We start from the raw sequence: 12,942 nt of genomic DNA, 5'->3' as shown, positions 1-12,942 counted from the left end.
ATGTTGGTTGGGCTGTGTAGAAATGGGAGATTGGGCTAATGGGAGTTTGAGATCTTATTTTTTAAAGCAAATTGAATTGAAAAGGTGTGTCACAAACTATTAATATGAGTATCCAAGCTCTTCATAGTGTTACTGAATGCATATTTAGAGCAGCTGTTTCTGAATGCCACAGACACCTACTAAGCTCCAGCTTTTTCTTCTGTATTCCAGCTCTTCAAAGCCTGGCAATGTTCCAGCCGATGTACAATGTAAGTCATAAATCAAACATAGCAGTTTACTGCATAGGTTAGTTGGACTTCATTAACTAGGCTGAAGAAGAGGATGCCATAGCACTGAACACATTAGATGAATGATCAGGTGATTTCAGGACACTATGCTTGACTACATTGTTTCAGTTAGCACTTTTGTTGAATTTAGACTGCCCTTTAATTTGTTACCTTAGAGTTATCTCTGTGAAGTACCTGTCCCTTTATTCCAGTCACTCACACATTATATAAGAGCTCCATATGCTGGATCTTCACTAATTTAGATAGCTCATATCTTTATTGATATGTTCTTTTTGTGGTAATGCCATAGAGCCTAAAGTCCTTACATTAAAGTTTTTGCATGATTAAATATGTATTTCTGTAGACCCTTGCAAGGCGATACCTTGTATGGCAGCTACATTCTAACAGTCAGTTGCATCTCAGGTCAGTAGGTAAACCTGGCAGAGATGGTTGCCTATCCAACTAATCATGCAGTTGCTATATTTAAAGTAACATGCCCCCCTTCCCCTTGTTTCCATGTCATGTTGACACACATTAATATTTGTGTATTTATTCAAGAGCATCACCTGAGTAGTTAGTTACACTCAGTCTAAAGCCAGTTTGAAACAAATGGTTCTCATGGGTACAAATCTGAAAAAAAAACATTCCTCAATTTTACAGTACTGAAGGAAGGGGATTTTAGGTTTAGGTCTAGAGAGGGATCTAGGACTTTAGGGTTAGGGAGGGGGGGAAGTCTTATGTTTAGGGAATCATAGGGACTTTAGGTTTAGAAACTAGCTGGAGTTTTTAGGGTTACCATAAAGATCTTGTTAGGTTTAAATAATCTGGTGAGGGTGGGTGTTGGAAGGGATACTAAATTTAGGGAAATTATATTATTGGGAGTTAGAGCACTTGCCAAAATGAGTAAATGTCAGCAAAGGAGTGTGTCCCATGTAAATATGTGAGCTTTGTAGGAAAGCCTATGAACAGACACTATAACTAGAGCCTGTGAGTAGATGCCGTGAGTAGAGCCTATGAATAGAACCTATGAGTAGACACCATGAGTAAAGCCAATAAGTAGACCTTATGAGTAGACTGTATGAGACAAACATATAAGTAGAGCCCATTCATCACAAATGAACATCAAATTTGCAGGCAGTTAAAAATGTATTTTAATACCTACATCTTAGCATTTCTAGAATGCCCATTTTACATGAAGACTTGAATGACATTTTTCCAGTGCCAGTTTTACACTGTTTACTGAGTTATAGATATACATCATATTTCCTGTGGTCATTTTATATATATCTTTAGGGATCTAATTTTAAATTTAGAAATACCAAAATGTTAAATTGCAAAATTTCAAGATTAAAAAAGTTCACAGCACTGAAACTTAAAAACATCAAGGTTTACTTTACCAAAGTTCATGATATCTAACTTGAATCTATGCAGAATGGTAAATTTGCCCACTTACTTAATATAAGGCGATCTCAGATTTGATATATTTAATTTGCAGTGGGTGTGGGGGTACAACCCTCTACACAGGGGGTGCATGGGAGTGCACCTCCCTGCAAAAATGTAAAACAAAACAAATGTTTGAAATAAGTTTTTAAATTGGTAAGTATATTTATGCAGACGTTTGATATATAACTACAGCAGCAGTGCTTGTTTACTTTTACATTCCTTTTTACGTTATATCTAAAGAGTTTTAAAAAAAAAGCACTCACTTATGTTTTTAGGTAATTCAGTCCCATAGAAGTTTACTGCAGCTCCAAATATGTTGTATGTAATGTGCTCCATGTTGGTTATGTTAGTTTTTAGAATATTTAATGACACACAAGGTTATGTTCAGTAAAGTAAATCCCGATGTTTTAAAGTTTCAGTGTTGTGCATTTTCGAGTTTCTAGTCTGGAGATTTTGCAATTCAACATTGTGGTATTTACTGGAAAGGTTCACCCAGATTCTGCTACAGTTTGCTGTGAGGAAAAGGTTAGTTTGATTTTTATTTGTTGTGTTTTGTATTACTTTATATAGACTTTTTCTATTTTGTGTACTGTGATCATTTTCTTTACACTGTTTTACTTGAATTCTGCTTTTAACTGCATACTAAAGCTTGAAAAGAGACCACAGTTCTGTCTCTTGTGAGTCAGACAGAAATTAGAAGATGTCAGTTAAGGAGTCACACATAAGTTACAACAGGTCAGCTAAGGTTAATCATCTATGAACTGAGGGGTGGAGCTAGGAACTAAACCTTCTATTTAAGGGGTAAAATAAAACATTTCAAAGCTTATCTGGAAAGGCTCACCCGTATTCTGTTACAGTTTGCTGTGAGTGAAAGGTTTGTTTGCTTTTTTTGTTGTTGTGTTTTGTATTACTTTATTGCCTTTTTCTATTTTGTATACTGTGATTTGTTTTCTTTACACTGTGTTTTACTTGTATTCTGCTTTTTACTGCATACTAAAGCTTGAAAAGAGACCACAGCTCTGTCTCTTGTGAGTCAGGCAGAAATTAGAAGAGGTCAATTAAGGATTCACACATAAATTACAGCAGGTCAGCTAAGGTTAATCATCTGTGAACTGAGGGGGTGGAGCTAGGAACTAAACTTTTTATTTAAGGGGTTAAATAAACCATTTCAGGGCTTTACTGGAAAGGCTCACCCAGATTCTGCTATAGTTTGCTGTGAGGGAAAGGTTAGTTTGCTTTTTATTTGTTGTGTTTTGTATTACTTTATTGCCTTTTTCTATTTTGTATACTGTGATTTATTTTCTTTATACTGTGTTTTACTTTTATTCTGCTTTTAACTGCATACTAAAACTTGAAAGAGAGCACAGTCCTGTCTCTTGTGAGTCAGATAGAAACTGTTGTGTTCTTAAACATCACTTTCTTTCTAGTTGCCTGCACCTTATGTTAATTTGACCATGTATCTGATTTCCTCTCTGCTTTTACTGGCTGGTGAGTAAGCACAAAATTATCATGTTGTGAAATCACTCCCCTTCAACTATTTAAATTTATTGGCCATCCTACTGTATTCCATAGCACCAGAATACAAACAAGACCACCCCCTTTCAATCTATCTTGCTGTTTTAAAAATAGTGACTCTCCACTAAAACGTAACTTTTAGACAAGTAAAACTTAAGTTACCTGCTTTCACATTTGACTCCACTAGTGCACACTGCAGTGTTTAGGATAAACCATTGTTTTTTCATCTTACCTTTAAGCATCTATTGCAAGACCAACAGCTATTGTAGAGCCCACATTCTGCCTCTTAGTAGTCATCTTGGGATTAGTGATTCTGTTTACTCCTGATGAGAGAAGGAGTGCAGTTACATTATTTCCTGGAGACTACTGATCACTAGAAAGCTTAATAACTGCTTTGTAGGTGACAGCTTAGAATCTGTGCTTATATTCTGATCCTGTTGAGAGTAGAAGCAGAGTGCATTAATTCCTGGCTATTTCCTGTTGGAGAGTGAGTGTCTGTGCTTAACATACCTGATTGATCTGGTTGCTATTCGAGGAATCTACCAGAAAAAGACTACAAGCCTGCAGACCCTTGCATCATCTGGGACAAGACTGTGCATCACCAAACAGGCAGTGGCTAGTTTTAGTTAGAACTACCCAGTTTTATAGTTTCAGAACTCAAAACTGTTTCCTTGTGCTCAGCACCTGCTCAGAACTCATTGTAAGCACTATATAAACTATAAATTACTACAACACTCGACTTTCCTCACTTGTCAAGAGGAAAATGTTCTTAGTACTTAAATAAATAAGCACCTATCCAGACATGTCCATGGGTCAGCTCTCGGTATTTTCTCCTGTCCCTCTGATGAATCTGGGTATCTTGGGGCAATGTAGCAATTGGCTAATGTACACTGACAACCCTCTACTCCTACCACACAGCAGTACAACCTGTTCAAAACAGCACAAAGAAAATCTCCTGAAGTTAAAGAGCTTCCAAAACACTAAAACCAATGTAGAAAAACAGAAGCAGCTGAAAGTCCAAAGCAATTGTCTTTATTACGCAACAAAGCTTTCGAGTAAAACTCTTCATCAGTATCTAAAAACACATGTCTTTCTGAGTTTAAATACTTAATAGTAGCCAATTAAATATTACATGTTCTAAGTTAGCTTAGAATGACACATAGCCCCAAAATCAGTGTGCCTCTAAACCTCAGCCCATAAGGCAAAATAATGTACCCAACACACTAGTCATAGGTGACTCTATAATCCGGCTCACTGATGTCCCACTCACCAGGCTAAACAAGGACAAAGTTACTATCAGCAGTATCTGCCACATAATGCATGCACTGAGGTCACTCCACAACAAGTGCAAATATGACTCTGTCATTGTTCATGTTGGTGTGAATGACCTGAGATGTACCTCCCCTGGACTACATGAAAAGAGACATGGAGGAGCTCTAGGATCTTGTAGCCCAGGCAGGTATGACCCTAGCCCTGAGTAGCATCCTGCCATTGCCCAGAATGATACCACAGTACAAGGACAAAATGACTGACTTCAACAATTGGCTAAGCTTCTGGTGTCATTTTGAGGGGCTCCAGTATCTGTCTGTCTGGGACGACATGGTCGACAGACCAAGATGCTTTGCCAGAGATGGCCTGCACCTGTCACCCCTAGGATTCCAGATACTGGCTAGGGCTCTTGCCACCCCTATAGTGGCTTTTTTAAGCAAGGTTCAAATGCCAAATTTAACACCTCAATAGATACAATCAAGCAAATTCTTAAGGGTAATGCTACTCAATGCTAGAATTCTAAACCTCAAAATGCACTCACTCGAGGCACTCCTTAAAATGGAGAACATCAAGATTTGTGCAGTGACAGAGACCTGGTTCCAGGCTCCAGAGAGAACTCCTGCATTACCAGGCTATAATTCATACCACACCTTTCGGCCACCTAACCTAGACCGAAACACTAAAGGTGGAGGTGTGTCCATATTCATTAAAGATATCCACACCTCCAGGCTAGCTGCTCATAATAATGCATCCGAAATTATCCAAGTGCAGCTAACACTGGGCAAGACTGTAATCCAGGTTGTAGCTGGTCATAGAGCCCCCACCATGCCACAGGATTCCCACTCTTCATTTCTTAAGATACTGGAAAATATTAAGGTACAACCCATACTTCAATTATGGGTGATTTCAACTACCCAACCATCAACTGGGAAAACTACTCATGTACCAACTCATTCGCTCAATGTTTTCTGGAATTCATAAATTCCAACACCTTGGATCATCTTGTCCCCACCCCTACCAGGGGCAGCAATATCCTGTACATGGTCATTACCAATATGGGTAACCGGTGTTCCACGCCAGAGGTCAACTCCTCACTGGTCAGATCCAACACAAGTTAATTACCCTAGAAATCCATATCCCACCCCCACCACGCATTAAGGAAATCTCCATCAAAAACTACTTCAAAACCAACTTCATGCTTCTTAAGACAGAAGTGGCAAACTTCACAACACCCATGCAGATGGAAAATAGAAGTACAACTGCTGAGTCTTGCACAAAAGCACTGTATAAGCACATGCACGAGTGCATGGATCATGCCATCCCCAACAGAACCAAGATGCTATCCTCCAAAAAAAGGAAGCCAGTCTGGTGGTCCCCTGCCATAAACAAACTTTACAACAGAAGGAAGAAGCTGTTGCAAAAAAGAGTAAAATCCCAAGACTGGAGGAGCTCCCTGGTCCGCCTCAGCAAGAAGCTGAGATCCCTCATAAAATCCTCCGAAGCCAGTTATGAAAATAAAATCGCCACTGATACCAAATACAACTACAAAGCATTCCACAGCTATGTCAAAAATCTCAATGGCAACACTCAGATCTGCTCTGAGCTACAGCACAATGGCACTAAATATACAGACCCAGCCAGTATTGCCAACATCCTGGCAGATAGGTTCAATGTTAACTTTACCCCCCTCTCACCCTCCAAAGGGCTCATCTTAATATCAAAAAAATGCAAAGCCCCTGTAATCATGGATGAACAATTAAAGACCGCATTTTCCAAAGCCGAGAACTCAGCATCCATGGGACCAGGCAACATCCCAGGCTGCATACTGCATGAGAACGAACTGGCACCCCCACATAAGTACCATTTTCAATCATACCTCACCTCAGGCTATGTGCCTACTGAATGAAGCACAGTAATAGTTATCCCATTCCACAAAGGGGGTGCCACCATGGACCCCAGAAACTACCACGCCATTAGCCTGATGAGTCTGGTCTGCAAGGCCATGGAATGTATCATCTTGGAGCTTATAAACAAAGACATAGATAACCTCCAAACCCTGGACCCCACTCAGTTTGGGTTTGTAAAATGTAGATCATGTCTACTAAACCTGATTGACTTCTTCGAAGCAGTCACCAGAGCCATAGACAAAGGCAAGGCAGTGCACACAGCCTATCTTGACCTCGCCAAGGCTTTCAATACCATTCCCCCACTCTGGAATTATAAATACACTCACTAAACTGGGCATAACTCCCTATGTCACAAGATGGGTGGCCAACTGGTTCACTGACAGAACCACACACTAAAAGTAGCCAACTACAAGTCCAACTTCAGACCAGTGACGAGTGGAGTACCGAAGGGTCCGGTCCTGGCTCCTCTCCTGTTCGGCATCTACTTCTCAAAAGTGCAGGCCAACACAAAAGGTCTTTGGCTAACAAAGTTCGCAGATGACTGCAAACTAGGAGCCATAACATAATCACCTAATGACGTAAACATTCTGCAAAAGGGCCTCACAGAGACAGATGCTTGCTGTCAAACTCATGGCCTCAAGCCCAATGCTAAGAAGTGCATTGTCATCCCCTTTGGGAAAAACTTAGTAACCATGAACTACCACATAGGTAGCAGCTCACTAAACACTGAAAGTGTAATAAGAGACCTCAGGACACAGGTGGACAGTAGTCTCTCCTTTGATAACCACATCACCACAGTAGTCAGACAATCCTTCTACGTGGCACACCTCATCACAAAAGGGTTCTCCTCTAGAAAAAAGGAGGTCATTGTTCTTCTCTACTCACCCCTCATAAGACACATTATAGAGTACAATGCCCCATTTGGCATATATATCATAAAACACCTACAACAATTGGAAAGGCCACAGAAATACCACACTTAGATGATTACCGGCATCAAACAGATGCTATACGCAGACCATCTCAAAAAAACTCCAACTCTACTCTGTCGCATATTGCCTGCTTAGAGGTGATCTTTGCCTAACATACAAAGCTATGTCAAACCCAGAGCTGTTGGACATGCTGCACTTAAAGAAATCCCAATCTCTCTGTACCACACGCTCCAGGGACCTAAACCTTGTCACCACAATAAACAGAACATGCTGGAGGATAGATTCCTGTCCCAGAGACTTCACATACTCTGGAACAAACTACCCATTTATGTCAAACAAAGCTTCTCATTAGCCTTCTTTAAGAAAAATCTTGATGACTGGATGGGAAATAGAAAATTCATCTTGGGTGGCAAAAGCCAGGGAACCTTTTTGGCTAGGATTATTTAGGCCCCAGGGCTGATAGCCTAGTACCTACCTATGAACCTATGAGCCTATAAATCCATATACACACACACTCACACACACATACACACACATACACACACACACGCACACACACACACACACACACACACACACACACACACACACACACACACACACACACATATATATATATATATATATATATATATATATATATATATACATACATATATATTAATTGCAAGAACAACTCAGAAAAGCTATGAGCAGACACTATGAGTGCCAATAGAGGATGTAATACTTTAAACATCCTCTATTGGAGGCCCATAGTATATATTTAAATGACCCCTTAGGAACCTACTATGTTTCTGCTACATGACTTTTTAATACCCATGACTCTTTTACTTCTATTTTAACTTTTTTAGTCTTTTTGGGTATATCCAGGTGAATAAAGTCAAACCTCACAAGCTGAAGTCATGCAGGCTTTGGACTGTAGTCTATTCTAAGCAGCCTTCTCTGCATGCTGTGCTTTCCACATGGCAGCTGCATACTTCAGCTGCAGGGATATGGAAAAAAATCAAGGCAGATTTTAACATAGTTTTATTTCAGAAACCATTTGTTTGACATCAGACTGTGTACCATTGGGATTTTTAAAGCATTTAAGGGTGATCTTTTTTTTTTCTGTGAGCAAGACCTCACCTAATGACTCTTTTACCTGTACTCAGTAAGCCATTTTGTTCCTCTGGGGGTATGGTATACAACAGCTCTGCTGCCAATACATTCCTAGTCTTGTAGTGCTATGAGCTCATTTAGTTCCCTGCAATGTTAATTAAGTAGCATGAAGTGTGTCATCTGACTGGTCCTGTGAAGCAGCCTACCCACATCCAGTCTGTCACACCCTTTTCCATTTTGAAGCTTCCAGAGGTCCACTGCATGTTGCCAGCTGCAAGGCAAACGCCATCTATACATGTGTATTATGACAGCTGGTAATCTTCAAGCTCATGCTCCATGGATTTAATATCTAGGGCTCCCACTAGGTGTCACAGGAGTAGTAAACCAGAGGCACTGCCCTTTCTTAGGGTTGGTGAACTTAAAGAAGACAGTTACTCTCACCCTCCTCTGCCAGCTCCATCAGGCTCCCAAGATACTAAGCAAATTTTGTAACTCTATGCGACCTGCGCAGGCAAGAAAGTGTTTTCCTGAAGCTGCTTTAAGGATGCACCTAGCAACTAAAAAATAAAATGTATGTTTCTATGGCCTGTGTTCAAATCCCATCTAAGAAATTTGAGGATACATAATGATTTATGTTTAGTCATTTCAGGATGCAAGAGTATCTGTGTATATACTCAGAGACCTGGAAAATTAGATCCTTTTGAATGACAAAACATAAATCATTTTGAGTCTTTTGAGGTTTTTTGAAGTGGAATGTATTCTGATCCTAAACAATACATAATACCATAGTTGACTCACATATAATTCTGTGCGCTTGTCCCAAAGTTTATGTGCAAATCTTTTAAATTATTGCTATTCATACTCTCTTATTCATTGCTGCTTCTGTGATATCTGAATATATGAATGGGTACCATGCATTTACCAATGTAATATAAAGTTTTGTTAAAGGTTTGCTAACTAGACCACATCTCTGAGTGCAATGACTCCATCTCTATTAATGTTATATTAATGATACTTTTATGTAAGTCCTTTTTGACCCCCATATTCCTCTGTAAGATGTCTGTTTCTTATTTTGTTCAGGGAATTTCACTCACAGCCAAGGTGAGAGTTTTTGAGAAAGGCCATCATTTTGATGGCTGTTAGGGTACATTTTTGCTCTTCCATAGACTCCCCAGAATGACAGCCTTTTTGGTAGCATAACTTTGCCTTGTTGTTTGACAGGTTAAGTGAATCTAAGACCTTCATTAGCACATGCATGTGCCTATACACTAGTTCATGAAGGCTACTACCCAGCAGTGGTTTTGTCAACCTAATACCAACTCCCAGGCCATCTTCTGCATCATTACCCCTCCTCCAAGGGATGATGGCAGCAAGCCGCCTGCACCCTCATGTGGAAGGCTGCACCCCCATCCCACCTATTCATAAATATATATATATATATATATATATTTTTTTTTTAACTCTTAGATGACACAGTCATGGGGAAAAGGAATACTCCCCTACCCAAGAATTGTTGTTCTCTTGCACATGTTGACTATCTGTTTCTGTTGTGCAAACATGTGTTCACATATTCATTCAATCAAAAATAATAACAATAATGATAAGCACCTATTCAAATTCTGCTATGTTATTCAGAATTAGAAGTCTGTCTTAATTCTGTACATCTGTGTGAGATATTTGTAAGAAGATGCTGTGAATATATATTTTACAAGTGAGTTGACCTTTGAGAACAACAGATTACATTTTTTCAATTCCTGTCCCATTTGGTTTCTTGTGGTCTAGCAGTATGGTAAATTTTACTGAAGGCAGAAACAAATAAATCAAAAATGACAATAGACCTCAGGAAGAAAACTATATTGCTCCTGGCACCTATAATAGTTGGCCAGTAACCATGACCAGCAGGTTTATTCTTTGACTCCAGGTAAACACAATACTTAAGTTTGAGGAGTCACCTGGAATCAGAAACTTGTGGTGCAAAATAGTGGATTGCATTCTTTTCCTATGTGTAATATGTGAATAAATGAGGAATTGTTGAAAAAAAAAAACATTCTCGTGTTTGCCTTACTGTCACAGTCCATTGTTGAAAGAATCATCAGTAGGATCTGGTGATGCATTGGTTATATTCCACCAGCCTTTAAATGTTCTTACTGTTGTTAAGTGAGGTAGGCATAAACAATGTGGGAGCTACTCTATCCATAAGCTATAGCAGCAACAAAGCTTTATTTTCCATAACCAATCATTCTTTTTTCACTATTTCCTTTGTTTATATTTAACACAAGTGGGTTACAAGTCTTGTTGAAGCTGTTTTTTACAGGTAATTTACAGGTAAACCGTCACTGCTGGCAAACCATCTGTATCATGTTTGGCAAATCGTTCCATCACACTCATTATGAACATTAGTCTAAAGTCATAGCAGCCACAGAAATGCCAGCTGAAACCTCAGTGCCTCTGTCAATATGTCACATGCTACAAACAGTTAATGGTTTACTTTGAATCAAGTACTTTGAAAAATTCAGATTAAGGGTTGATTTACTACTGCTAATAGTTTCGATGAATGAATACTTGCCTGTCTACCTTTGTGTTTTCCATTAAGTTCTTCATGGAATCAGAAATGTCTGTGAATATAACTATCCATTCTTAAACAAGTATGCTAACTATTAAGCTACAGAATATGCCCTCAGAGTTTGGCAATTATAAGAGATTACATAATTATTCATCTGACCTGATTGTTCTTATTATCCATGCATCAGCAGTTATGTCCCATCATTATCAACCAGAACTAACAGCAGAAAGAAGATATTGAGTTTATTTACATTGCCAGTAAAGAAGCACCCCATTGCTTTCAATCCTATAATCTGAAATGCAGGACTTCGACAAATAATGATGTTATTGTGTGCTAGATAATAACAACAACATACTAAACATTTGGCAGCTAACCACTTGGCCATACTTGGACCAAGATTAGCTAATGCAAATATTTCTGTCAGTGGCTATGAATCTGAGGCTACAGTTTCTTAACCAGTGGCAATACTGTGTTCAAAAAGCGGCATGAAAGCCACAGTATTAAGCAATACTTGTCACAAATTAACACATGATGCAGACTGAAGCATACAGTGAATGGTCATTTTTCAATGTAACATTTCTTAAGGCAGAAAAGTTCTGACATAATTAAGTTTTAATGGTTTAGCTTTAACTGATTCAGTAGCAGTTATGACCTGACAGGACACACCTTTATGTGATTAAAAGTTTAAGTAACTTCACTTAAAATATAGTTAATCACTACAGAGTGAATTACAAGAAAACCCATCTGCCACATACAGCAATGTATGTTGATTATGAAAATAAATAAATAATTAAAATAAATAAATAAATAACATTTCTGCCTTATTTTCACAGTCATCTTAGTAAAAGTAGCTACTCTAATATTTAAATCAGTTTTCAGGATATTATGTACATGCCATTTTCTACTGCTGGCTGAAAATGTATACTATATGTGTTACTTAAAGAAATGACAAAATGCAATTGTGCAAGACAAACTGAAAATTAACTCAAGAATTTAAAGTACTTACTGCCTTACTGGTCATGGTTACAGTCTGAGTTTATGCACTGTGCATCTTATGATCTTGCTGAAAGAACACCATTCTCTCTAAAAGTACTTCCAAATAAACAATATAAATGATGTCAAAGATTCCACCAGAAAAGATTAAAACAATCACCAGCAAGTGAAACTGTTCAAATGTTTCTATCCCTGTCCACTAAATGGACTTTATATCAATATAGCATCCACAAAGTTGCTCAGAAGAATATTTTTGCAGAGCTAAATTGGATATTAGATGGAGAAAAAAGTATATTCTTCAAAAATGTGCTGATTGTGTTTCCTTATTCCAAAAAATGCATGTTTTATGTTAGTTTATATCCTTGCATGCTTGGTTTCGCTGTCTTCAGCGCCTGCTGTGTCTTGATGTCTGTACTAGCCTTTTCAGAAAAAAAACAACAGAAGCAGGTAATTCCAACTCTCTGCTGTTCGTTATTTAGCTCTGAATATCTTTTTCACTCTGCTCATACATTCTGCTTTATGCGAGCTGACTTCACGTATTCTCTGACTGCATTGCTCTGCACACAGGGAGTTTAACTAAAGTGCCTCCTCCTTGGATAATGTTTCTCTGTGTAACTGGATACTGTATGACCAGGCTTCCAACAGCAACACTTTTGGACATTTTCACTTTTTTTCTTTCCTCCAACACAGTTCACTTAATTTTATTGCATAAAAGAAAGAAAGTGTGTGTGTGTGTGTGTGTGTGTGTGTGTGTGTGTGTGTGTGTGTGTGTGTGTGTGTGTGTGTGTGTGTGTGTGCATATGTGTGTGTGTGCATATGTGTGTGTGTGCATATGTGTGTGTGCGTGCTTGTCTTTGTGTCTGTGTATGTGTATGCTTCAGTGAGCATGCACATCTGTGCAGGGGTGGCAAGTTTGTGTATGTATTTGCTGTGGGAGATATACTGACAGACTTTTC

At 38.7% G+C, this 12,942-nt stretch overlaps 1 protein-coding gene across 1 annotated transcript in view; it reads right to left on the bottom strand.

The window, feature by feature from the left end:
• IGSF10 (immunoglobulin superfamily member 10) overlaps nt 1–12,511 on the bottom strand; it is a 453,826-nt gene extending 441,315 nt beyond the window's left edge. Inside the window, exon 1 of the mRNA XM_044070544.1 lies at nt 12,000–12,511. The gene's annotated coding sequence lies outside the window, so the exon portion shown is untranslated. The remainder of the gene's footprint in view (nt 1–11,999) is intronic.
• Between the last annotated feature and the right edge of the window lie 431 nt (nt 12,512–12,942).

Source organism: Protopterus annectens, chromosome 4.part1 (assembly GCF_019279795.1).
Source record: "Protopterus annectens isolate FY-2018-M chromosome 4.part1, PAN1.0, whole genome shotgun sequence".
NCBI lineage: Eukaryota > Metazoa > Chordata > Ceratodontiformes > Protopteridae > Protopterus > Protopterus annectens.
Note: the sequence above shows the minus strand (reverse complement) of the source record. Positions and strands in the feature narration are given on the sequence as shown.